At 43.6% G+C, this 24,448-nt stretch overlaps 1 protein-coding gene across 1 annotated transcript in view; it reads left to right on the forward strand.

Moving 5' to 3' along the window:
* Positions 1–2,528: 2,528 nt before the first annotated feature.
* Positions 2,529–24,448, forward strand: part of STK38L (serine/threonine kinase 38 like) — a 45,678-nt gene continuing 23,758 nt past the window's right edge. Inside the window, exon 1 of the mRNA XM_086885037.1 lies at positions 2,529–2,678. The gene's annotated coding sequence lies outside the window, so the exon portion shown is untranslated. The remainder of the gene's footprint in view (positions 2,679–24,448) is intronic.

Here is a 24,448-nt window from a genome sequence, read left to right on the forward strand (position 1 = left end):
ACAGAAAATAGGTGCTTATATTTCTATATTACAGGCTAGCTCTGGAAATACATAGAAATAAAACTTTATTGGTCTGTTGGCAATGGTTACACGGTGTCACAGTTTGGGTTAAAACATTAGGTATTTCTGTCAGCTCTCCAATAACAAACAAACTTCATCTGCCTGCTCAGACACTGCAGATTTGGCTCTGCCAGGCTTAATTTCAGGATGAGCATTTGGTTGTAAGTTTCTTTAGGTGTGCAGACCTTCAAAGACTATGGACAAGCTCAAATATTCACAAGGCCCACTAACTTCAACTGCAACAGTGGTGAACCCATTAATCAGACTTCAATAGCAGTGAGATAACCTTCTATGTGTACAGCTCTGTTAAAAACATGTATTTAAAATTAGAAAATTAAAATAAACCATGTGTGTTTTGCAATGGAATGTCCGCTAATATAAATACTTTTATGGCCACATAAAAATAGAAACATGGAACACTTAGTTTTTCCATAGGTCTGTCAAGCAACAGCCAGTGCTTTTATTAATATATTGTTACTCTTTTTAATTGCACTCTTATTTAGAAAAATTAATAATCATGATTTATGAGGAAAGTTACATGGAATCATACAGAAAACTCAAAATGCAAAGAGACATGCCTCATTCCTCTAAAACAAGAGACTGGTTCTTTATATGCCAGTAATTTTTGTAGTCATAGGGAGCCATTTGTTTCCCTTTCTCTCTTGGAAATAATTAAATAAATGGGAGTTTGCCCCACTTCCCCCCTCACACATCCGCATACATGCACAGGACCAACAAAACTCAGTAATTTTCCACTGGCACAACAGCCTTTCAGTGCTTGCCATCAGCTGCGCTGGCAGGACCCACCAGAGGAGCACCAGCAGCAAGGCAGGAACTGGAACATCACATTGTGAATATTTATTCCATTTTCATTGTCACAGCTGGGCCTCATCGTCTCTCTGAGACTGACTTTGCCTTCCCCGACTTCCCTGTGGCAGCTTTGGGGAGCAGACAGGAGTAAGGTACTGAAATCAAAGCTTGCAACTCACAAACACCCAAAATGCCCAGTCAAAACCAGTCCCCATTCCTGCTGGGGGGTAGGGATGTCTGTCATTCCCACTGACCACTGTTACTGACACAGATTTTTAAGGACTTCTGCTCTGGGAAGAGAGCTTTAGTGAAATATCACTTTTCTAGACCCATAACCAGTTTATGTTTAATTTATTTATTGTAGAGTGTCTTCCCCCTCTTGCTAATTCTTTTTCTGGGTTATGTGTCCGTGCTTCCAACATGGTGATGGTGAATGCACAACTTCATTACCTCTGGATTCAAACGTGGGACCAGAGTTCAGATGTCACAAAGGACAGTCAGTCTCTTCAGGGAGCACTCCTGCACCTCATCCAAGTTAAAGCATGCTAATTCTAGGCTTCTGTTATTTCAAATCTACCATATCTAATGTTTTCAAAACCCGGTCTCAGCAGGTAGGTTCACAGTGCTCAGGGAGGTCCAGGGATTTTCTGGGTCTGCCTGTAGATCCTGAAATTTTAAGGTCTCTGGGCAAGAAATCCTCTTTAGTGCTCAGAACTCCTAAGTTCCTTATCACTACATAAAGACTAACAAGGTAAAATAAATCAAATCTGTCAGTTAAGTCCTCCTCATCAGCTAGTTGAGAAGTCAAGTGAAGTGATGGTATCAAGATCAAGAACTTTCCCTCACTTCCACACGCTCCATGTCGTGATGAAAGCAGATCATTGTCCTTTGCCATTCCTCCAATCTGAGCTCACAGCTTGGCTTCTGCATAGCTGAGGCCAGTGTAGCTCCTGACTGTGAGACCTGTCACAACCACGAGCCCTTCAGTGAGTCCCGACTGGCAGAGCTTGCTGAGTGCCAAGGTTTGTGCTGGGCTGGACAGACAGGATCGTGGAATGCATTGGAAGAGCACGGATTGTAGGTAGAGGGAAGTCATCCTGCCCAGCCCTGCCAGGCACATCTGGAGAGCTGTGTCCAGCCCTGGGCTCCTCAGCACAGGAGGGACAGGGAGCTCCTGGAGCGGGGCCAGCAGAGGCTGCAGAGATGATTTAGGGCCTGGAGCATCTCTGACAGGGAAAGGCTGAGGGAGCTGGGGCTGTCCAGCCTCGAGAGGAGCCCCAGCTGAGAGGGGCCCTCAGGCCTGGGTGTCCCTGTGAGCAGGGAGGGCTCAGAGCAGGGCCCAGGCTCTGCTCCGGGGGGCCCAGCGATGGCACCAGAGGAACGGGCAGGGACTGATCCCAGGAAGTTCCACCTGGACATGAGACAGAACTTCTGTGCTGGGCAGTGACCGAGTCCGGAGAGGATGGCGAGTCTCCCTCGCTGGGGATATTCCAGAGCTGTCTGGACACAATCCTGTGCCGTGAGCTCCGGGATGGCCCCGCTGGAGCGGGGAAGCAGCACCTGCTGCCGCGGCGCTCCTTTCCCCTCCCGCCCCATCCCGGCCGCCGCTGCAGACGGACGCGAGGCTGGGCGGGGTGGGCGGGGCTGGGCGGGGCGGGGGGCGCGCTCCGGCGGGCGCGGCCAATGGCGGAGCGGGGCTCGGCGGCGCGCGGCTCTCGCGAGAGCCGGCGGGTAAACATCGGCCCCCGCCGCGGGCCCGCCCGCTGCCATTAGCGCGGGGGCGGCGCCGCGCTCGGACCGGGCGGTAGGTGAGTCCTGAGGCGAGCCGGGTCCTAGGGGAACCGGGCACCCTCCGCCCCGGCGCTGTCCGCGGAAACGGCACTGGCACGCTGCCGCTGGAGACTGGGAATCTCGCTCTGCCTTCCCTCTTTCCTCCCCCCCGCACCGTGAGGCAGCAGGAGCAGCCATCGCCGTGGAGGCTGTGGGAGCGCAGCCTCAGCCTCGGCTGCGGGGACGATCGGGGGTGGCTCTGGGCTGCGGGGCAGTTCGCCTGCCTGCCCGCCCCTCGGGTGACTCCTCCCGCAGCCCCTGGGGTGTCTCGTCTGGCTGCTGGCGGGGTGACTTGTCCCTCTGCCGCCGGCTGGGAGGAGGAGGTGCCCCCGGGGGTGTCGGTGCGGGGACAGAGCAGGGCCGGGGCTGTGCGGAGACCCCGCCGTGAGGGTCAGGGCTGGGCTGTACTCGTGCTACAGAGCGTGGCTCTGGGCTTAAGGGTGTCCTGCCTTCTTTAGAAATAAATAAATAAAGGGACGAAATTATCTCCGTAATGCGCTTAGAAAAGCAAACAACCTTCACAAGTTTCCACTCGCGGGAGGAGCAAATCCCAAACCTTCTGCCGAGCCCGAGGTGTTTGGGTTTGAGGCCCCTGTGGATTGGCTGTCCGGCTTGTGCTCTGTGTCTTTAGACAGTTCTCATTGACTCAGGTAAAAGTTAAATGCTAAGAACTTACCGTTGTTTGCTTTGACTTGATCTGGAACGCTCTGGGTTAGAATAGAAGAGTTCACACGCGTGCCTCCGCTGATGTACCTGGCTTCCTCTTGCAAAATCCGGACTGGGAATAAATGAGCCTGCTGTAGCCTCTGAATCAAAAGCAATGCCGACGTTTGATTATTTTTAGTTTATAAGAGAAGTTTCCTGTAAGATATTTGGTGGGATGTATTGGTTTTGCTTTTACCTTCTTTTTGGAGGGCAGTGAGATTTTGGTTGACTGTAGATGTTTGGGTTTGTCAGGTGTGCTGATTCAGTGTTTCGATTACAGTTTTTGAAGTCACTTAAAGCGGAAGGATCTTGTTTATGAGTGTTTATAAGGCTAATAAATCTTGATAAGTTGTTGTGCCTGCTCCATTAAAGATGCCTGAATATACACAGGAATCTGAAAAATTGTTTTCATTCCTTATCCCTCAGGAATGAAAAAATGTCAGCTTTAATTTTGCTCTGAAGAGTGGAAACAAATAGGAGCCCACAGGCTACTGACCTAAGAGGTGATGATCAGTGGGCACCCTCATTGCATGTGAGAAATCTGTTACTGTATCCAATAGAATTGCTGCAATTTTACCTTCTGTGCATATGCAGACATGTTTTCCTGTTGTTTTTTTTTTTTAATTTCTTGGGTAGAAAAAGTCAAATAAATTTGCGTAGCTCTGTGAACTCATTTGTTTTTCATGGCATACTGTATGTTCAATTTAAATACTTTTGCTTAACAGAGCTTTAAAAAATTCTAAACATTTATTTCTCAAGTGTTTCAGGGGACGACAAATCCCAAGCCACTGGCTAAGCAGAATTCAGAAGCAAATATTTACAGAGGATAGGTATCTTACTGTATTTCCTTCAGACCTTTTTTTTCCCAGAAAGTTAGTCTGTCTTAAAAAAAAATCCAAACAGCAAACCCATAGCCCATCATTGACTTGCTGTGGACCTGGACCAAGCCTATGCTCTTGGTGAGGGAATGTTCCCAGGGGGATAGAAATTTTGGATTTCTGTCAGATGATCTGTTGTGGACCTGCATGTGTGAGCTTTTTGGTGCTGACCTTGGCGGGGTCTGATCCACAGTGGACTCCCTGGTTGGACTCTCCTGGATTGGAACGATACGGGATGTCACACTGGAGTTCAGTGCATGCACAGAGCATGTGGCTGAGATTTGCTTACCTGTTTTTTCTCAGGAGTTCTGTGTAGCCTCCCTTGGCTCATCTGTCTTTTTGTCCCTGAAGGTTGAATGGTGGGCAGGAGTTTTTTTAATGATTTAGGTTACTGCTGTAGTTTGGGATGGCTCTTGAATCCCAAGATTGGTGACCACAAGGAGCTTAGTCACTGTGTGTGTCCGCTGGGTTTGTCTTGCTTTCAAAGCTTATCTTCTCCCTACAGATTCAGTTTTTGCTCAGTCCATGTTTATTGCAATAAAAATGTTCTTCCCACCAAGTTTAAGCTGAGCATTAGTTAAAATGTGAAGCCAGTTGATAAACTTTGATATTTGTATTCCAGGAGATGCAGAGTAGACATGGAAATTGCTATGAAAAGAATTGCTTCTCTAAATGCAATATTCATCAGCACAAAGCCTGCTAAGCTGATATTATATGGTAAATGGTTGGCTTTTAGTCTCCCAGAAAGAGGCTTTGTGTCTTAGGGTAATGGCAGTTGACATAAATCAAACATACAATTGTCCACAAAATCGTTTAATCTTCTCTTGTTGCTCATTTCAACATATAGCTGCACTTAGAGCAGACCTGCCACTAGTGGTAATTGCATTGCTGTGGCTTGAAAATATGGGTTTGATAAATAACTGAAGTCTAATTTTTGAGATGGGTTGGTGCAGAATTTTTCTAAGTCTGGTGATAAAATAACAGCTTTTGTTGTGCAAAAATTTGTTACACTGGCGTAAGCCAATTTCATGTTGTGGGGTAGGAACTCAGGGAAGAGTTATTTATTTCATGTTATGAATTTAAGTAGTGAATTGTATTTAAGATGGCAGAGTCTTGTCTTGAAGACTCAGAAATCGGTTGTCAAATGCAGCAGAGCAAACTTTATAATTTGATTGGTACAGAAAATCCTGCAAGTCTGTAGTTTAAAACTACAGAATAACTTCTGGCAGTCTCACTGTTCCTGTATTTGCATGGGGAAGTAATAGAATATTTTCCTCTTAACAATATAAAACAGGAACTAGGAGAAGAAATAAATGATCAAGAAAAGCTTTAATTAATTAATAATTTGATCAGTATGGGAAGCATTAAAATGGGCAGTTGTCATAATTAATACTGCCTTACTTGTGAAATCAGGTAATCTTGTAAGGCATGCATTGATATCTCATTAAATATTTTTTACAGATTAAAAAAGCAAAGGAAAACAGTGGATCAGGAAAAAATACTAATTTTTATGCTTCAAATATCTGATTTTCTGATTTCTTGGTAATTTAGGTGTTACATTTTATATTCTGGTCTAAACTGTATACTTGAAACTTAGTTTGTTTGGTATGCCTTTAATATTTATACCTACAAACTTGTAAATTTGTTAGCTGACCCATGGTTTTATGAGAGTTACAACTGATCAGAATGTGAAGAAAAGAGATACCTAGAATTTGGAAGACTACTTCTGTGGGATTTTATTTGTCTAAGGAGCAGTTGTCTTTATGTTTTTACTGGTAAAAAGAGCAGTGGTAGGTTAAAATGGTAGCCTGGGTTTATTAGATTTCACAAGAGTGAGAACGTCCTGAAGTAGTAAAAAGGGAATCAACTGTTCACCTTTTAGTAACACGGAACAGCCGAGATGAAGTAATAGTTTGGTGTGTGCAGGTTGTGCAAACAGATGGAGTTTATCAAAGGTGACAGAATGAATGGGAGGGAGGAAGTAAAGGGATAACTCGAATCTGTATGGGAGAGGAAGAGTGTTTACTGTATTGCAACTTATATTAGCTACGTCTCTTATGTTCCAGGGTTTGAGCCTGTGATCATTGACTTGCTGTAGAGGAGCTCCAGCCTTAGCAAAGATCTTGGCATATTGGAGTGTGTTAAATTTCCTTCCACAGAAGGGGAAATAAAAAATATTTTTCTTATTAATTAACTATTAAAAGTTGTGAAACCTTTTTCAACTCTGTGTAATAAAAAACTGTTTACAATTCCGAGAGCACTGTGTGTAATGTCACATTAAGTACTGCATTTATAAAATGTGCCAAGGTATTTTAGTAATTAAATCTCCTGGTAAAAAAACAAAACCCAGCTGACCAGCCCTGGGACAAACACTTGGAAAACTTGGCCTTCCCAGAAAGTTGTACTTGTTTGAAGGCCTTTTTTACTCTATTCACTGGAGTAGAATAATGCTTATGAGAAACACAGTTGTGCATTAGTTGGTTGCAGTTAAAATGAAGATACTGGGTCACACCAAACCATAGGAGTTGCAAAGATGCTCAGCTTCTGTACACAGGAGTGTATGGCAAGGGCAGTAGTCACAACTTCCATTCTCATAACCAAGGGATGAGGAGGGAATGAAATGTTTTACTTCAGTAAAACACCTGAGTACCCTGAATGACTGCTGAAGGCAGAAGTAACAAGGGAAAGGGGCTTGGCAGGAGCAGCTTGTCACAGGTGGGGAGCTGTGTGTGCTCTGGGGGGGCTCTGCTGGTGGTGCAGGCTCCCTGTCCCTGTCCCTGACACAACAGAGAGGGAGACTGCATCTCTGGCATGCTTGTGCTGTGCCATGAACTTCCTTCGGGATCACTGAGAGCCCTCCAAAGGACAGATGGGGCCTCTTCCTCCCAGATCACTGCCACTTGGGAGTCTCTTGAGTCTGTTCTTTGGGCAGAAAGTCTCAGTGTTTTTAGGACTTTACTGCTAAAAACCTACTTACTGCTGAACTGATAGGTAAATTCCAAAGGATATTTCCTTGTCTGCAGGGGGGCTGTTGTGTACAAATCAGCCAAAATGTGGGTGGCCTCATCGCAGAATCCCCTTATTCTTGTTTGAAGCGGAACTTGGAATTAGATATTTCAGGTTTCCATGGATCACAGGTGTGCACAGAACAGGGGAGAGGATGCAGGTGTTCCAGTATTACCCCTTTATTACCCATGCAGAGCTGTCTCTGTGGGTTATTAGCTAGATTTGAACCAGACTCTGGAGAAGGCAGGAGCAGTTCACAGGCTTCAGTGTTCCACTTTTCCCATAAAAACTGAGGAAAATCTTTCCTTTCAGGAGAAATGGCAAACCTTAGGCCAATGGTATCAGGCTCCTTTTGTCTTTTGTATATTGGAAAAGTGTTTATTACAGACATTTCTTAAAATTTCTTTTAATTACTTTTTACAATGAACAGTTGCATAATGTGTTCCCTGCCCTTCCCTCTTGTTGGTGCCTTATAAGGGAGGTAACCAGAACGGCAGCCAAATATCAGCCTGATGATGAAAGAATTGTTCCACTTAAAATGTCACTAATTTTTAGCCTGCTGAGTCCTGTATGAAGAGGAAAGCTTACATTAGTAGCTTCCCAGACAAAAGCATTGCACTGCTTTGTTTAAAGACAGCTGTTTCTTGAAGTTAACAATTCCTCTGTTCTGTCCTCTGTGGTGTTTGCAGAGCAGGAAAGGAGAACAAATTTAATCACAAGGTAAGGATTTAGTGGGAGTACCTGTTTCTTCAAACAGTAGCAACTGGATATGTAGAATGAAGCCTGTTTAACAGTAATTAAAAGTATAATTTAACAAGCTGTAAAATCTGGAACTTTAAGGGAATTTTGCATTCTGCATATGAGGTTCTCTGTAGGACGCAGTCATTCAGCAATGACAGCCATGGCTGGTACAGACAGGTAACAGGCAGCTGTTAAAGCACATTCCTGTTTAGTGCAGTAATGGCTGTTGCTTATCAGACACTGGAGTAGCAAATACTCTTGGTGAGAGTTAGCAAGACAGTTTAAAAGGCTGAGGGAACAATTGGGATTGTTCAGCCTGGAGAAGAGAAGGCTTTGGGGTGACCTCATTGTGGCCTTGCAGTGCCTGAAGGGAACCCACAGGAAAGATGGAGGGAGACTCTTGACAAGGGCCTGGGGGTGACAGGATAAGGGGCAATGGCTTCACACTGACAGAGAGCAGGTTTAGGTTGGATATCAGGAAGGAATTGTTCCCTGTGAGGGTGCTGAGGCCCTGGCACAGGTTGCCCAGAGAAGCTGTGGCTTCCCCTGGATCCCTGAAAGTGTCCAAGGCCAGGTTGGATGGGGCTTGGAGCAAGCTGGGATAGGGGGCTGGAATTGGATACTCTTTTAAGGTCCCTTCCACCCCAACCATTCCATGGTTCTCTGAAGTAAGGTTGCTTTGTGGTGCAGATCCTACTGTTGCATGTCTTGGAAGGCAGTCAAGTGCATCACAGCAAATTCTGACTTTCAAGATAAGGTGAAAGAAAGCAATTTTATAATTTCTGGTGTAATTAACATGCCTCTTAATCAGGTTTTATTTGTGTTTGGTTGGTTCCACTAAAGTGATAAAGAGCTCTGGTTGAACTGGTGAGTGGCTGTTCTTTGACTGACTTGCCGTATTTCACTTGTGTAAATCAAGTTTTATTGTGCCTAAAGAAAATGTCTCTTGCTAAACTAATCTGTCTGCTGATAGTTCATTTCCTTCACTGAAGTTAGTTACAGCATGTAGCTCCATTTCCGTGAATGCTGTAGGAAAGGAAATATTAATATTCAGGTTTACTGCGGGGAGAGGAGAGAAACAAACCAACCAACCCTGATGATACACAATTTCTGTTGAAGTCTTATTGTTTAGTCCTTTCCCATCACAGCCATAAGTAGATAGTCTTAGGAAACAGTGACTTAAGGGCAGAGAATCACAGTTTATTAAAACAGGAGTTCTTCATAAATTTGTCTCTTAAATTTCTTGTGAACAAAGAGTATAAATGACCACTTTATGTTGAAGTGTATTAGATGACTCCTCTTATGGTTAATTATTGTATGGACACTCCTGCTCTGTGTTTAATTTAACAGAGAAGGAGAAATCATATGAAGTCTGTATCACTTGAGCATCTTAGCTCAGTTGTAGTCTGAATATGGTGACCTCACTGCACAATTGCCTAAGTAACAATGAGAAACTTTTCTTGGGGTTTTTTTTCCTTTAAAAAAAAAGAAAAAGAAAACAACAAACAGATTCTTAACAATTATGTTAAGAACACCTGGAATAATGTTCTGTAAGTTGCTTATTCTTTGTGAAGTAAAAGTGAAGTTGGACAAAATGACTATAAGCAACAGAGATTGAGGCTGTGGTTCCCAAGTCCAGTGAGTCCCAGACTGCTGTCAAGGCGCAACACATTCCCAGCCCATCATCCATCTTCCAGTCTTCTGGACCACAGGTTGGAAATCACTAAGTTATGATGGACTGTGGTAGTAGGAATGAGCATCTTCAGAAATAGTTTCAGGTAAGAGATTGAATGGCAGGAAGATTTTGAGAAGGAGATCTGGAAAAATCATAGCGGTTGCTTGTAAGATGAAGGGAATACAGAAGGGGATTCTTCTGCCTGTTAAATCCTTTTCCTCTCTTTTCTCCTTGTTTTTGTTTTGTTTTTGTTTTTGTTTTTCCCCTCCCATGAGCCAGTGATAAAGGGAAAAGAACAAAGTGGAATGCTATAAATTGTCATACTTTGCTGGCAAGTCTTCAAAGAAGTTGGAAAATTTTTTACCTTTCTTATATTGCACCAGTTCTTGACTGCACTAGTTTTCAGTAATGAACAGTGTTTGCAGGCAACATTCATCCATTCCTTCAACAGGAAGGAACACACTAAAGTCACTGTGAGCCCCAGGTGCAAAGTCATCTCCAATATTTGAGGGCATGTAGCTATGGTAGTTTACAGGAGAACAAATCTGTGAGATGAATCCTTAGATTCATCATGTGCTGGCATGGTAGTCATATATGGAAGGATGGAGGTGTCCAGGTGAGGATTAGAATGTGTTTATCAGCTAATCAGTTTGAGCAGGTAAATCCTGGCACTTCCAAAGGGTTGGTTATACCTGGCATGTAACTTAGATGCAAGTGAAGTTAGTTTCTTGTGACAGGAATGATGATGTGTGCTCTTGTCTTCCCAGCCTTGCTTTGGGCTTTGTCATGATGAGGAGTGTGAAATGAATGGCATATGATCGATGCAGAGAATTTCAGGCCATGGATGTGCCGGTGGGCTTGACCAATACGTAGATATTTAAGTTAATGTATTTCAGCTCTTATCCCAGCTTCTTCCATGAGGATCTGTGGTGCTGATGCTGCTGTAGGGTGGCCTAAAGGAACTTTCCACTTGGTTTTTCCAGAGGCATCTGAGTACAACCTGCCTTGTTCCCTGCTCCCAGGTCAGGCTGCAAGCTTTCTGAGCATTGTCATTGGCAGCTGGGGTTCATTCATAATTCCAGAGTCTCAGGCTCACACTTAGATGTCTTTAAGCCCCGTTTAATCCCAAGGGGCATCTGATTCATGGAAACTGTTTGTGTTTGCTCACAGACATGTAAGCCACTTTTGTAGTGGCACATGAAAAAAGAAAGAACAAATCCCTTTCAGAGTTCAGGAGAAAGAGATGAGCATTGTATCACCAGAACCAGGGAATAGAGAATTTCTCCTGTCTGAGTACGCACTGACCTACAGCACTGACTGGAGCTGCTGCTCACAGCTTGTGCTGCAGCCTGGCTGCTGGCAGAATAACTTTGCTGAGCACCTCTGCTGCAAAGAGGTTCCTTGGAGCCTGCCAAAAATACTGCTGCTTTCACCTTTGGTCCTTAATAAGATGCAAAACTCTGGCCTTTGTGAGGGTACAAAGAAGAAATATGTTTGCCCTTTTTATGTTTAAATAAGCAAAATAATATTCTGCTCTTTAAAAAAATATTTACAGTCAAAAGGAACATTTGGGGAACGACCAATGGACACGCATACTTTTTTAATGTCTACTTTGGATCTTTGCATTTGAAAAGATTGAAATCATAGTGGAAGGTCAAAAAAGAAAGAGGAAGTAATGATGAAGTAATTGGGGGAGGGGGGAAATTGTTATACTCTAATAAAGATAAGTAATTTTAGCTAATTTTCTATCTGCCTTTTATGTTAAACAAGCAGCAATATTTAGAAAGCAAATTTTGGTTTTGTTTAGGGTTCAGTCCAGTTTCAGGTGTTGACCCCCACACACAGAATGAGCTTGTGCTGCTTAGGGAGCAAGGGCTGCAAGAGAAGAATTATAACAACAATTTTGCTTATACTGTTTTACTTTAAGGAAAAAAAAAAACCCAAGAAACTGGAAGCTGTTAGTGTTATTTGTATTTTTTCCTTACAGAAGCTAATTTTTGAAATTAGTCCTGACAGCATCTTTCTTATTTTTCTATGCCTATAACTTTCTCAGTCTGAGAACCAGAGCATAAATGTGTTTTCTTGGTTCTTTTGCTGAAGCACTCCTCATTGGTCGTGCCATCTTTAAAGATGTACAGATTGAGAAGATAAAAGCTTCTGTATCCTTACTTAGGACATTAGGGAGAATGAATCTGCATCTGCCTGTGTGTGGCTGGAGAATGCAGTTGCAGGATGTGATTTTCATATGACAGTGTGGAATCCAAGTGCTTTCCCTCCCTCACTTGCTTGTCAAGGCAAGGCTGGGTTTTGCCACAAAGATTTGTTAATTAAGGGCCACCCACCCCCCTTCTCCTTGAATCCTTAAGTAAATCCTCCTCAGATATTGCAAACTGGTAAACCCCAAGTAGGAGCAATGCAGCTCACGCTCCATATTTGTCTTGGATGGAAGGCCAGACTCCTGTCTGGAACATCTGAATTGGTGCTTTGGGTGCAGCTTCCTTCTATTCAGGGGTGGGGATGATCTTGTCAACAAAGCACCTGTTTTACAGGATGAAGTCACTGAAACAAGTGGGCTGCCAGTATTAATGCCAGGACAGGGAAACGGGCTTTTTGTCCTGTGCTATAGCAAGCACCTGCCTTTGCTCTTCCTTTCAGTTTTCACTTACTTGGATAGATCAGGAATGTAGTCTGTGCTTGACCCCGACTGCAGGGTCTTTAATGAAACAAAATTTAGCTAAGGAAGCTTAACTGAATGCATTCCAATGGTTTTCCAGGTTAATGGCATTGGCTAATGTGTGAGTAAAATAAACACCTAAGAATTTCTTCTAATTCTTGATTTCCTTTGGTACCTCAGTCAATGCTCATTTCTAACCAAGAAACCTTTTATTTTTTTAAAAAAATAAATCTACTATCCATTTTGAATTTGATGGTATAGTTCTCATCAGCTTTTAGGGAGAGGGGACAGACAAAGAATAATTGTGCCTCTGTTGTGGATACTTAGCACACTTTTTGAAGTGCTAGGCAGATATGAGTGTACTGAGATGTTTTTCATGAGTTTTTTTCAATATTGAAATGTGGTACTCTTTGAGGTACTGACCACATTTGACCCTGTGTGCTTCACAGGCATCGTTCAATCAGTTTAGCAGCTGTTTACAAAGCACCAAAATTCAGAAGGCTTTTCATCTCTGAATGAAACACATTCTTTTTGCTCAGCTTGGCATCTCTAAATTTACTGAGCAGCACCGATCCCCTAATAGAGTGATTAGATTCAGTTACCCTGTGCCATCCCAATGCAAAAAGTTACAGTTAATTAATGGAATCAACTGCTACTTTCAAAGCTATTGCTCTGAATTGTGTTTGTGACACATGCAGCTAAAATGACATTGTTTTCTTAAAGCAGAATCTAAAATATTGGTACATAGTTTTCTAAATTTGTATTGCTTGCTTCATGCCCTTTTACTAGCAAGATACAAGGCAAATATAACTAATGATTGAATTGTTTGAAATGAAGTGGTTGGTTCAAGGTGAACCTCTGTTTCTGTGCTGAATTTTCTTAAAGAAAAATGCTTGAGAGCTCTGAAACTTTTGTTGGCTCTAGAAAGAAATACAGTTAGAATGTGGAATGGGAACATTCCTACTCTCCCTTTGCATGGTTCTAGCATGTTGGAAGCCAGCAGGTCTTGGGCTTTACTACTAGTCAAGTGTTAGGTTTCAGGTATTAAAGGAATACTTAGACTAGTTCATAGTAAGAATGCACTGGGACACTTTCACAAAAGATGCTGGATAAAAGCAGTTTGTGTTTTGAAGGAGAGTGCTATTTTGAGGGAGGATAATTATTTTTCCCTGCCTTATTCAGTCCTTGGCTTTTAGAATGGTATCAACAAAGGAAGTGACTCTTACAGATGCTTTTGTGATGTGGTTCCTAATTTGCTGGAAGCTGGACTGAGATCCCTTGACTCATTTCACCTAAGCCATCAAAGAGTTATTTGTAGCTACTGCCTGGACCAGGTCTTGGAGCTGAAAGATGCCATCTCTCCCTGCCAGCCATGCCTCACAAGAAACATAACAAGTTGCATTTCAAATATTTCAACATGGTAATTCAGCCTTTGAAGTTTTGGCACCTATTTGGCAAGGGATGTCTCCAAAGAGGTATTTTTAGCAAACACTATATATAGAGCTTCAGATCTTCATCTTCTTTCTTTATGTGGAGAATATTTTTACTGTCTGTAAGGTGCCCAGAGTTGAAGGCTGTAAAAATGACAAGATGTTCAAGCCACAGTTGGATTCAAATTGTCTTAAATTTGGTGGGAGCTGTGCCTATCCACATTACAGATTTGCCTGGCACTCTTTTGCTGGAGGGTCCAGTGTCCTGTGGTGCAGATGGGGAGGAGGGGTCCCACCTGTTTTGTTTGTTTCATTGGGCTTTTGAACATAATTTAACTGAAAATGAAGTCTGTTTGCTGTAGGACTGTTTGCTGAAGATGGCTCTCTAAAGGTGCTTGAGAAATCTTACAAGCATAGCCAACAGTTAGAGGCTTTGGAGATTATGAGGAGAAGCAAACTGCTGAATCCAAAGACTCATTCCAGATATCCTCATCACAATGAGAGTTGGCATTGGTTCAGATGCCAGGCAGGATTCATCTTCCTGTCCTTGGGTGTTTAAAAGTTGCACATCCAAGGCAGTTTGACATCTTAACTGTCCTGGGTAGTCAGTGGACTTGGAAAAGTACTGGGAAGAGATGTTTGCTTCTGTCTCCCGTTAGGGTGACTACAGATGGAGAAAAACATGGGTGCAGGGAAGACCTAGGTGAACTTGTGGTGGTGCTGCCTCGAATGAACACCCTGATACCACTGTGTGTTCTGAGTAGCTCCCTGTAGCAGATGAAATGTTGACAGTAACAAGATCTAGTGGGTTCACTTTTGTCAAATATCCCTGCGGGTGCACGCAAGAGATTGTGAATTCCCAGCCTCCTTTTGTTTTGCTAGCAGGTGGTCAGGATCTGTTTGTTTTTCTCGGAAGAGAAGAGAGTGAAGAATGTGTTCCCTCAACAGCAGCTTTGAGAGCCCCAGGGTTCCTTTGATCCTCTGCAGTTGCACCTCTGAAAAATCCCTGGGCTCAGGTCAACTGAACTTTTTCTTCTGTTTCATGGGGTAATTCTAGATTTTCCTATAGTCCATTGTGGCATTTAGTGTTAAAAATAGGATTCCATAAAGCATTTTTATGTTCCTGAAGTGCACACACTTTATTTTTCAAATGTGTGTCTGTGTGAAGCCTTGCCAGAGGAGCAGCCTGTCTTTGCCCAGCACTGACCTGATCTGACTGTAATACTAAACTCAAGGTGAGATTCAGAACTAATGCACTGGTATTGTGTCTCAACTTTTCCTTCAGGTTTTTGGCAGCTTCTGCAAGTTAATCTTTGTGCCTCAGATGCTGGTGCTGCATAGTTAACTTTTGATTTAATTTAGTTTTTGGTGGCTCTGATTAATTTTGTTATGCCTTGCTTTATGCATTTCTGAAATCAGACACAAATTGTCTGCATTTTTTGAGAACTCTATGTGGAGAGTGCTATGTCAGTGTGTGTGGCTCACCATCCTTGGAAAATCATTTCATCATCAAGAAATTATTTTAGGTGGCACTTTATGCTGTGGTTGAGTTGACGTGGTGGTGTTTGGTCAATGGCTGGACTTGATCTTGCAGGTCTTTTCCGCCCATGACGACTCCAGGATTCTCTGCTATCTAGGATATATTTCTGCTACTGAATGGAAGGGGTCTGTTCCCTACCGGCTGTGGCAGATACTCCTTACTAGTCAGGGATCTTCCCTTGCTCCTACACCTTCAAAATCCTGCCAGGACTGAAGGCTGGGTTTACTTCATTTCCTTCTCAGTCTGGGTGATACGCTTGCCGACTCGCATTATCAAGATCATGTGTTTTATGTTTCAGTTTTTAAAGTACCTCAAGTTCTGGTTGGGAAATATTTTAAAGGGGCAAAACATAATTTACTTGAGGGCTGGGAAGAAGGTACATGACACAGGGAAGCAGAATAAAGCCTGCAGCTCCAGTTCATTGCAAGATGGAGATTCTTTCTGGCATTATTAATACAAGGGATAACCCAGAGGAGAAAAAAGCAGCTTGAGGCTTGCCAGCAACCCCAAGAGACCTTTGCAGCTTTGGGCATGCTGGGAAGAGGGAGGGCACACCTTCCCTCCTGGAGGCTGCCAGTAGAGCAGCTTCCCTGTGCTTTCAGGATTTGGTGAAATTTCCATAATTTGTTTTACAAAATTTTACTCAAGGGAATGCAAAAAAAAACCCAACCAAACAAAAAAAAAGTAGACTAGCCTCCAGATTGTGCTTCCAACCCTGAGTTACCATCTTAGGTCTGGGGAGAGTAATGAATTTTTTATTACGGATCTAGGCTAGGGAGGTAAGGCTCAGTATCAATGGAGCATAACCTGTGGAGTAAGAAGTGCTTGTTTTTCCCAGACCTTTTCTTATTGCTAGGAGTAGTTATCAAATAAAGGATTTAACTTGCTTTTTATTTTGTAAACGAGTGCAAGTTAAAATGTATTTTAAGACTCAATTGAAGCAATAATTAATCATCTGAGGAATCACAGATGTAAATGTTTTTTATTCTTTGCTAAAATTACTTTATTAGACTACTTTCTGTTTATTTGTTGGTGCTCCTTGCATTTTCAGAAGTGAAGAGAATAGAGCAGAGCAGCTGCTTCCTTGTGATTTGTGAAACTGGGACATTCTCCCTTACCTTGTGCTATATCAGTGTGACAAACCACATTCCTGATACTGCGTGTGGCTTTACTGGGAAACTGTAAAACTTTCCAAAGGTTGCCTATTTATCAGTACTTTAGAAGGCAGCTGATTAATGTTATTTGCATATGGGCAGCAGAGTATGTAAACGTTGACTGGGTAGTCATTGGAAGAATGCTCTCAGCTGGATTCACAAGAGCAGCGTTTCTCCAAGGATGTTGTAGCTCAGTTTGGAAATGCAATCACCAAATTTGGCCTCTTGCAGAGCATTGCTATTCAGTGGTCCTTCCTGTTGATCTTTCCCAGATATTTTCCCTGTTTCTGAATTCATGGTGAGATTTCAGCCCTGTCTTTGGAACAGTGCAAGCTGTCTTGGGTGCTTATCTTGCCACACACCCTTCTTGCCCACAACATACAGATCCATGCTTGGCTGCAGCCCTCAAATGGGCAGCTCACACAGGTGTACTTACAAAGGAGGGCCCACATGTCTCATATGTTTTGGGTCAAATAATGAATTTTCAGAATGAATTAATAACTTCTTAATACTTAAGACCTCAGTCCTTTGTGCCCATGAACTCCTTATGCCTCCTAACATGACCTGCTGGCTACGTGAATGACATTTGCTTTCTTGTAGGGTAACTGAGGCACACCCTAAGTACATGTTTTCTTTTTCTTTCTGTATGGTTTGTTTTTGCACATAGGAAATAAAATAGAATCCAGATCATGTTACTTAATGCATTTTCCTGTGTTGTAGCCACAAGAACATCCTTCCTCTGTACATACATCATCTGCAATTAGAAACAGATAAGTCAAGATATTCATGACTTCAATGTTTGTTTCACTGGCAAATGACAGCAATTTAATGTGGTTTTATTTTGCAGGATTTGACCACTTCAAGTCAGCATTAGAGGTTCTGTTAGGGATATTTGAGCTGGTAACTCTTGTGGGAGAGTGGTAGACTGAGAGGAGATGCATTAAGGAATGAGTGAGAAATTAGGATGAGCCTTTTAAGTAGATGTTACTGCTGTGTTCCCATAGATCAGGTACCAGGCATTGCTTTAAGTGACCATAAAACTATTCAGATTTAAGTACAAATTGTGTCTGCTGCAGAGTGAGCTTCTGCTGCAGCTCAGCATTGCTGTTTGGGCTTGCTGTCCATGCTGGGCTTTACCCAGCATGTGGGAGCCAAGCAATGCCCCAAGAGGAGAACCTGGGAGAGCTCATCAGGCAAATGGGAGCAGCACATGGTACAAACCCTTCCTAGAATTTGTAAATGTGACTGGGGTGATCCGTGGAGAGTGCAGCGCATGGATGGGTGCTCAGCTGTTCGTCATGATTAGCCTCACCTTGTTTCCATCAGAATCAAATGGATTGTGCTCTGTACTGTTGCAGACTGAAGTAAAGGGAATGTTAGCCTGTGTTTTGAGAGCTTTGCTCAGCTCTCCTCTCCACCAGCCCATGGCTAAACAGAGCCAGCCAAAGTGGGGGCAAGAGGGATGTGATTCATTGGTGAGAGTCAATGTTTGTGTAACAGTTGTCACCATTGGGCTCTGGGGTTTCTGTTGCACCCAATCTGACATAAATGGCCTCTGTCCAAAGGGACAGCCCTGTCCTCCCACTGCCACAAGTGTATCCAAACTTTATTGGGATGTAGTCCAAGTCTGGCTGCCTGCAAAAGGGGCAGTGCTGTTATCCCCTTGTCCTCTGTGCCTGTTCCTATTCAATTGCTCCTCTTTCACCGAATTTGTGGAGTTGGAGTGCGGGACAAACCAATATGCCGATCTTATGGAAGAATGATCTCCTTTTCACAAGAGCATGGGCTTGTTGGTAGCTTAATTTTGGCAGGCTGCTGAGTTGCCCTAACTGGCCTGTGACTGCGTTATTAGGAAAACTGTAGGACTGTGTGGCTGGGACTTGAGGGGTCAACCCAGTGGAGAGGAAGGGACTTGTCTTTCTAAGAAACAAATGTAGACCTGCACTGACAAGTCCTTGAAGCAGGACTTGGCAGCAATGTCTGTCCTTTCTGTGTAAGGGCCTTGAGCATAGGGCCCATCCCCATACGGAAATGTCAACGTTAAATAATACTTCAAAAGTGGAAATGACCTCGTTCTTCCTACGACTTATTTGGGTTTTTCTCTGGTTACTATTTATGGGAAATATCTGCTTGTATGAAACTTGTCAAGCAATTCAGATCACTGCCTGAAAGTCGTCTTTATTTGCCACCCACCACTCTCCATCTTGACACATTGTTTGTAGAAAACGGGTATTTCCGTTCAGATTTCCTGCAGGTAGCTCCACTTGTATTTATCTGCACTTGACAGATAAAGAAATGGAGGCACAATGACACTTGGTCACCTTACAGGGCAGTAGAAACTTTCACCTTGAAAAGGAGCAAGTGAGAGCCTTTCTGTAGGAACACAAGTGTTTCTTCTCCTTTGCTTTAGGTGACCCATGTTCCATGAAGAGTCCTTCTTTTACTGATAAGTCCTGCTCTTTTTCTCAGTCAAGAGAGTGCTTAGACCTCAGGACATGCTCCAAGGTTTTCTGTTCTAAAGATATCCCTGGTGGGAAAGCTTTCCTCCTAGAGAGTTTTTCGTGTTTTTCTGCTTTTCTTGCAGAAAGAAATACTCTATTTCATTTTGAAAAGCATAGGAAACTGGGCTCTTAAATTTTATTTATTTATTTTGAGTCTGGAAATTTACTCTTTCATGCATGTTTAACATACTGCCTTAATAGAAACTTAAGCAGATTTCTTCTGTTCCTTTTCACTCTTCCTCCATTGCAGCTGGATATAGCCAGAGCTTTTATCCACACCCTGGTTTGCTTCTCTTTTCCTTTAACTTGGAAACCAGATAATAGAATCAAATATCTGAGATTCATTTAAAGGAAAACAACACCCATTCTGAGTGAACTTTCCCAGGTCAAGGCTGGTAGGTAACAGGGAGGTAATGCCTGTCACAGACCTCATAATCTTTCACCTACATGCAGTTCCTTTTTTGCCTTTCTCCTCTCTTCCTAGAAGGGTGAATATGCAGTTATGTGGGAGGGATCATGTGGACATGCAGACTGTCATAACAAAGCATTCCTGGTGTCCTTCAGCCCTGGAGGAGATGAGCAGTTGGGACGTGAAGGAGAGGCTGCAGGAGGACTCTCAGATTTCACAAGGCAGTCTGCCTCTGCAAGAGCTGTTTCCTCTCTACCTAAACCTCTCAATCTCAGAAGGATAAACCCCAGCTATGCATTTGCTGTATCTTTGTGATGTATACATTGTCAATGTGATAGAAATGTTGAAATATAAGACCACAGCTGTACTGACTGTTCTCCCCTATACCAGTCTGATAATAAGGCACAATGGTAAAGCTTTCTCTTCTCAGTTATTCTTATTATCACTGTGGGGATTAGGTGTTGTCATTATGGTTCCTTTATGAGATAATGCTTCATTTTCCACCTCTGGTGCTGGTGATTTGGTGGTAAGAGTATGGCTCAGCTCCATCCCCACCATTCCAAATTTGCTTTCCAGCGTCAGGCACCAGGAGGGTGGTACCATCTCTTACATCAAGAAACTACACACCTCTCTCTCTCTGGGCCCTCACCAAGTTAGTCTGCTTTGTGTGCCAACAGGTATCTGCTGCTCCAAATATCCCAGTTAAAGGAATGAAGTGCTGTAGTGGGATTTGAATGGTCAAACGTCTGTTCTTCAGTGTTGTGTACACTGACAACAGACACTACCTGCATTTACAGTTTTGCAGGGCTAGAGTGATCTGTTGTGCTCATTAACCCTGACTGCAGGCACTGCACAGGCCATGGCCAGGCACTGATGTTCTGCATCTCATTTAGCAGTCAGCTCCTTTCCTGGCACAGACTTATCATGTGTAATTACTTAATTTGATTGATGTCATCTAAAAAGAGCCTGGCAAGAGTCAGGGATTTGAACATACATCAGTGGAAAAGAAAAGCAAACTCAGTGCCTTTTTCTCCAGCACTCTCCAGTGCAAGAGTCCCTCCTAATTCCCAGTGGTCCTGCTTCCCTAGCCTCCTTAGGAAGTAGAAGGGCTTTATAAAATACCTGAAATCTAAGAGTAGAGCTTCTTGAATGACATCTGAAAATGTAATACAGTTTCCTTGAAACTCATACTGGTGCTGTGTTGAAGCTTCTTTGCTTATTCTTTGCTCCTAACTTGTGCCTCTTGGTCACAAAAGATTAGAGAAATTCCCTGTGACTGTTACCTTTGGACACTTGTACATATTTTTCATTGGACCTGAGTACGACTTTATCCAGAAAACCAATATCTGAGGAGGAAACAGATTTATGATTGTTGACCTTGCTCTGTAATTATTTCATGATCCAAAACATTGCAGCAAGGTATTTAATGTGGCCTTTTTTTGTGCCAGTTATTTTAACAGGTCTTAAAACAATGTTTTCTTACACCTGGATGCAAGTACCTGCTAAAAGCTGTGAAAATGCTTAAGTGCACAGGAATGCAATTACTCCAGTAAGTAAGAAGAGCTTCCTGTTTTTAGACACTACTGAGAGAATAAAGATTTGCAGCGCTGTGAAATGCGGGGAGAGCCAGGAGACAGGACAGATACAAGTGGGGTGAAGCAAGGTATGAAATGCTATTTCACAGCAGAGCACTGTTGTATTTCCTGCAAGCTACTGATTTCTCTTGTCCCCAGGAAATTTAAATGGACCCAGTGGTAAACACTGGAAGAAAGGAGTGGCTGCTTGGGACTGCAGGTCTGGTTCCCTCATCAGGTCTCATGCTTCATTTAGTCATCCAGAGTGTTGTCCTGAGCTGACCTCCCACTTGGAGCACTCCTTGGAAAACAGCAGTGTGGGGAGACACTAGCACCTCTGTTCCCTTCCTGTTCCTGGCTCTTGCCCTCGCTCCTCGCTGGTGGAGCCGAAGTACAACCCCTGTGTGTCCCGTCTCTCTGTGAGATTGGGGTTGGTGGGGGAGTCCTGCCCACAGCCACACACACATGCACAGTGAGGCAGTTGGAGTGGGCACTGCTAAACCCCAATGCCTGGATTGTCTTAAGAAGTAAAAAAAAATAAAATGAGTTGTTTGAAAGAACTGAGCTCAGGAAGATTTTGGTAAGTCATTGCATGTCCTTCAGTGCTGAGTAAGTGTTTTAAGTATGGAATATCTGGAAATGTGCTCCTCACTTTGGGACAGAGCTATTGACAGTAGAGCTTAAAGAATGTAATCACCAAAGGCTTTATATCACCAAAGGCTGATGCAAGTGGAGCTGAGATGGAAGTGACCTTATTAGTGGATTTACTTTTTTAAACTTTAGATGGCCAGTCTCCCATTGTTTGTGAAAGCCAAGGTTGTGACGTTTGGATCAAAAGTTTCTTTGCTTCTTGAAGCGGACAAAAGATTAATTCTGAAGGGGTTACATTGTTTATGGATCTTACATTGGTGTAGGTAGATTTAGTTTATGCATATATTCCCCTGTATACTCTTGTATACCCATACATAGTTTCAGCCTGTACCTTTTCCCGTTAGGGAAATGAATTTGTGCTTGCTGCTCGTCGAAAGCAGCAGAGAGCTGAATCTCGGCTGCTGTTCGTGGGAGACTTCTGCTGCTCAGCTGTGTTGAATAGCAGGAAATCCTGGAGTGCAGCACAACTCCAATATTTGGTTTTTATTCCATATTAGGAAATATTTCCTTATAATTACTGTGGGTGTGTTGGAATGATTTCTGAGATTAATTTCTGTGAGCCAAATTAAAAGACAAGAAGGCCTTGCCCTCTTATTTCCCGCTTTTGGACTGCATGGGAAGGACCAAGCGTGCTCAGCCTAGGGCAGGGTGGCCCTTGTCAATCGCTGCAGGTGAAACCGGCCTCACCCAAACTATTTTAAAAAGAATTTATTTCAGCCTGGTAATGGTTCCTCAGTGTGAGTTGTGCAGCTTCTCGTGCTGGCGCAAAGCACGGAGCGGCAGCAGGAGGGAAGCAAACAGATGGTTGGATGGAAAATGGGACGGCTCCTTTCGGAGACAGTCCTGGCTTGTGCCAGCTTACAGCACGCACACAGCCCTGGCCTGGGCTGGGAGGGGTTCCTGCTGTTTGGCAGAGGGATTTTTTGCCTGCTCTAATCAGAGGCCCACACTGCTATTTTGGGATGTTTTGAGGGTTAGGAATTCACCTCAAAGCAGAAAAGTACCTTCCTCCATCTTGAAAATAATCTTTTTTGAGTGCATTAAGATCTTCTGGGGTTTAGGGAGCATGTTGGAGCTGGATGCTGACACCCACAAAATGCTCTCTGGGGCTTGCTGTCCCATGGGTTTCCCTGGTGGCTGCAGGACTCATGCAGTGTTTGCATCCTGAATCCTGTGTGCCAGAAAACCCTGGCAGTGTTTCCCCAGGGTTTTCTCACAGCCCTGGGGATCAGGCACAGGGAGTGTCCACTCCTTTTGGTTCACGAGTCATGGAGCACTTTCTGCTTTTAGCTGGGACTATAACAGGCGCCTCACCCAGATTTCCCATGGGGGAAGAATGACTGAAAATGGCTAAAACATTTGAACATCTTCGGCTTTTAAATAGCAAAGCCTGTTCCAATGGGGCTAATTTTACTCAGTTTATTATTGGTACTTTAAATAGAACAAATATGATTAATTCTGGCACATTAAAGTAACAAAACTTATTCAACCATAATGCACGTTGGGTAAGGAAAGCTAAAGGAGATGATGTAAATAAAGGTAAATGAAATTCTGGTGTCAGTGATGCCACGTTGCAGTATTATTTTGTTTTCCCTTCCCAAAGGGAGACTGTTATAAAAATTGAAGGGTGTCAGAAGGATCTGGTCATGGCAATAATGTTGAAGAAAAATCTGCTCATGAAATATCCAGATTGTTTTATATGGCAGGGAATGTTTCTTCCTTTAGGTAGCAGATTAAATAAAACAGAGGCTCGTGAATGGTGATATTACTGAAAATATGAATTATGGAGGAATGAAATATTTATTTTTCTGTCTGAAACATACCCCAGAGCAGTGCTTGGCAAACATGCTGATCTGATAATTAGGAATCTCAGTAGCAGCAGCTAGCATCATCGCGAGGCTGGAATGGGACTATTAGGTCAAAACCTATTGAGCTAAAGGGTTTTTGAAATTGACATGAGAGCACTTTGGACAACATTCTGTTCTAAGTACAGAAAGCTGTATTTAGAAATAACACAAATATTAATATCACACCCCAGGAGTTGAAAAATACTGGCCCATGATTGACATAGGTGGGACTAGTGGGGTTTTCTTGTCAGCTTGCTGCTTGGGGACTTCAGGGTCCTGTCAAGTTTTGGGGGTTTCTGGAGGTTAATCAAAAGCTTTGGAATTGGATTTAAAGTGGGTTATAGAAAAAGAACACAGAACGCCCCTGTGCTGGGCTGCACCCCCAGAGCCCCAGGGCAGCAGGGGAGGGGGGATTCTGCCCCTCTGCCCGGCTCTGCTGAGCCCCCCCTGCAGGGCTGCATCCAGCCCTGGGCCCAGCACAGGAAGGACAGGGAGCTGCTGCAGCCAGGCCACAGCAGGGACACCAAGGGCATCAGAGGGATGGAGCAGCTCTGCTGGAAGGAAAGGCTGAGGGAACAATTGGGATTGTTCAGCCTGGGGAAGAGAAGGCTTTGGGGTGACCTCATTGTGGCCTTGCAGTGCCTGAAGGGAATGCACAGGAAAGATGGAGAGAGACTCTTGACAAGGGCCTGGAGTGACAGGACAAGAGGGAATAGCCTCACACTGACAGAGAGCAGGTTTAGATTGGATATTGGGAAAAAATTGCTCCCTGTGAGGGTGGTGAGGCCCTGGCACAGGTTGCCCAGAGAAGCTGTGGCTTTCCCTGGATCCCTGGCATTGTCCAAAGCCAGGTTGGATGGGGCTTGGAGCGAGCTGGGACAGTGGAAGGTGTCCCTGCCCATGGTAGGGGTTTGGAACTGGATGATCTTTAAGGTCCCTTCCAGCATGGGCCATTCTGTGATC

Source organism: Cyanistes caeruleus, chromosome 4, assembly GCF_971803275.1.
Source record: "Cyanistes caeruleus chromosome 4, bCyaCae1.hap1.1, whole genome shotgun sequence".
In the NCBI taxonomy this organism is placed as follows: domain Eukaryota; kingdom Metazoa; phylum Chordata; class Aves; order Passeriformes; family Paridae; genus Cyanistes; species Cyanistes caeruleus.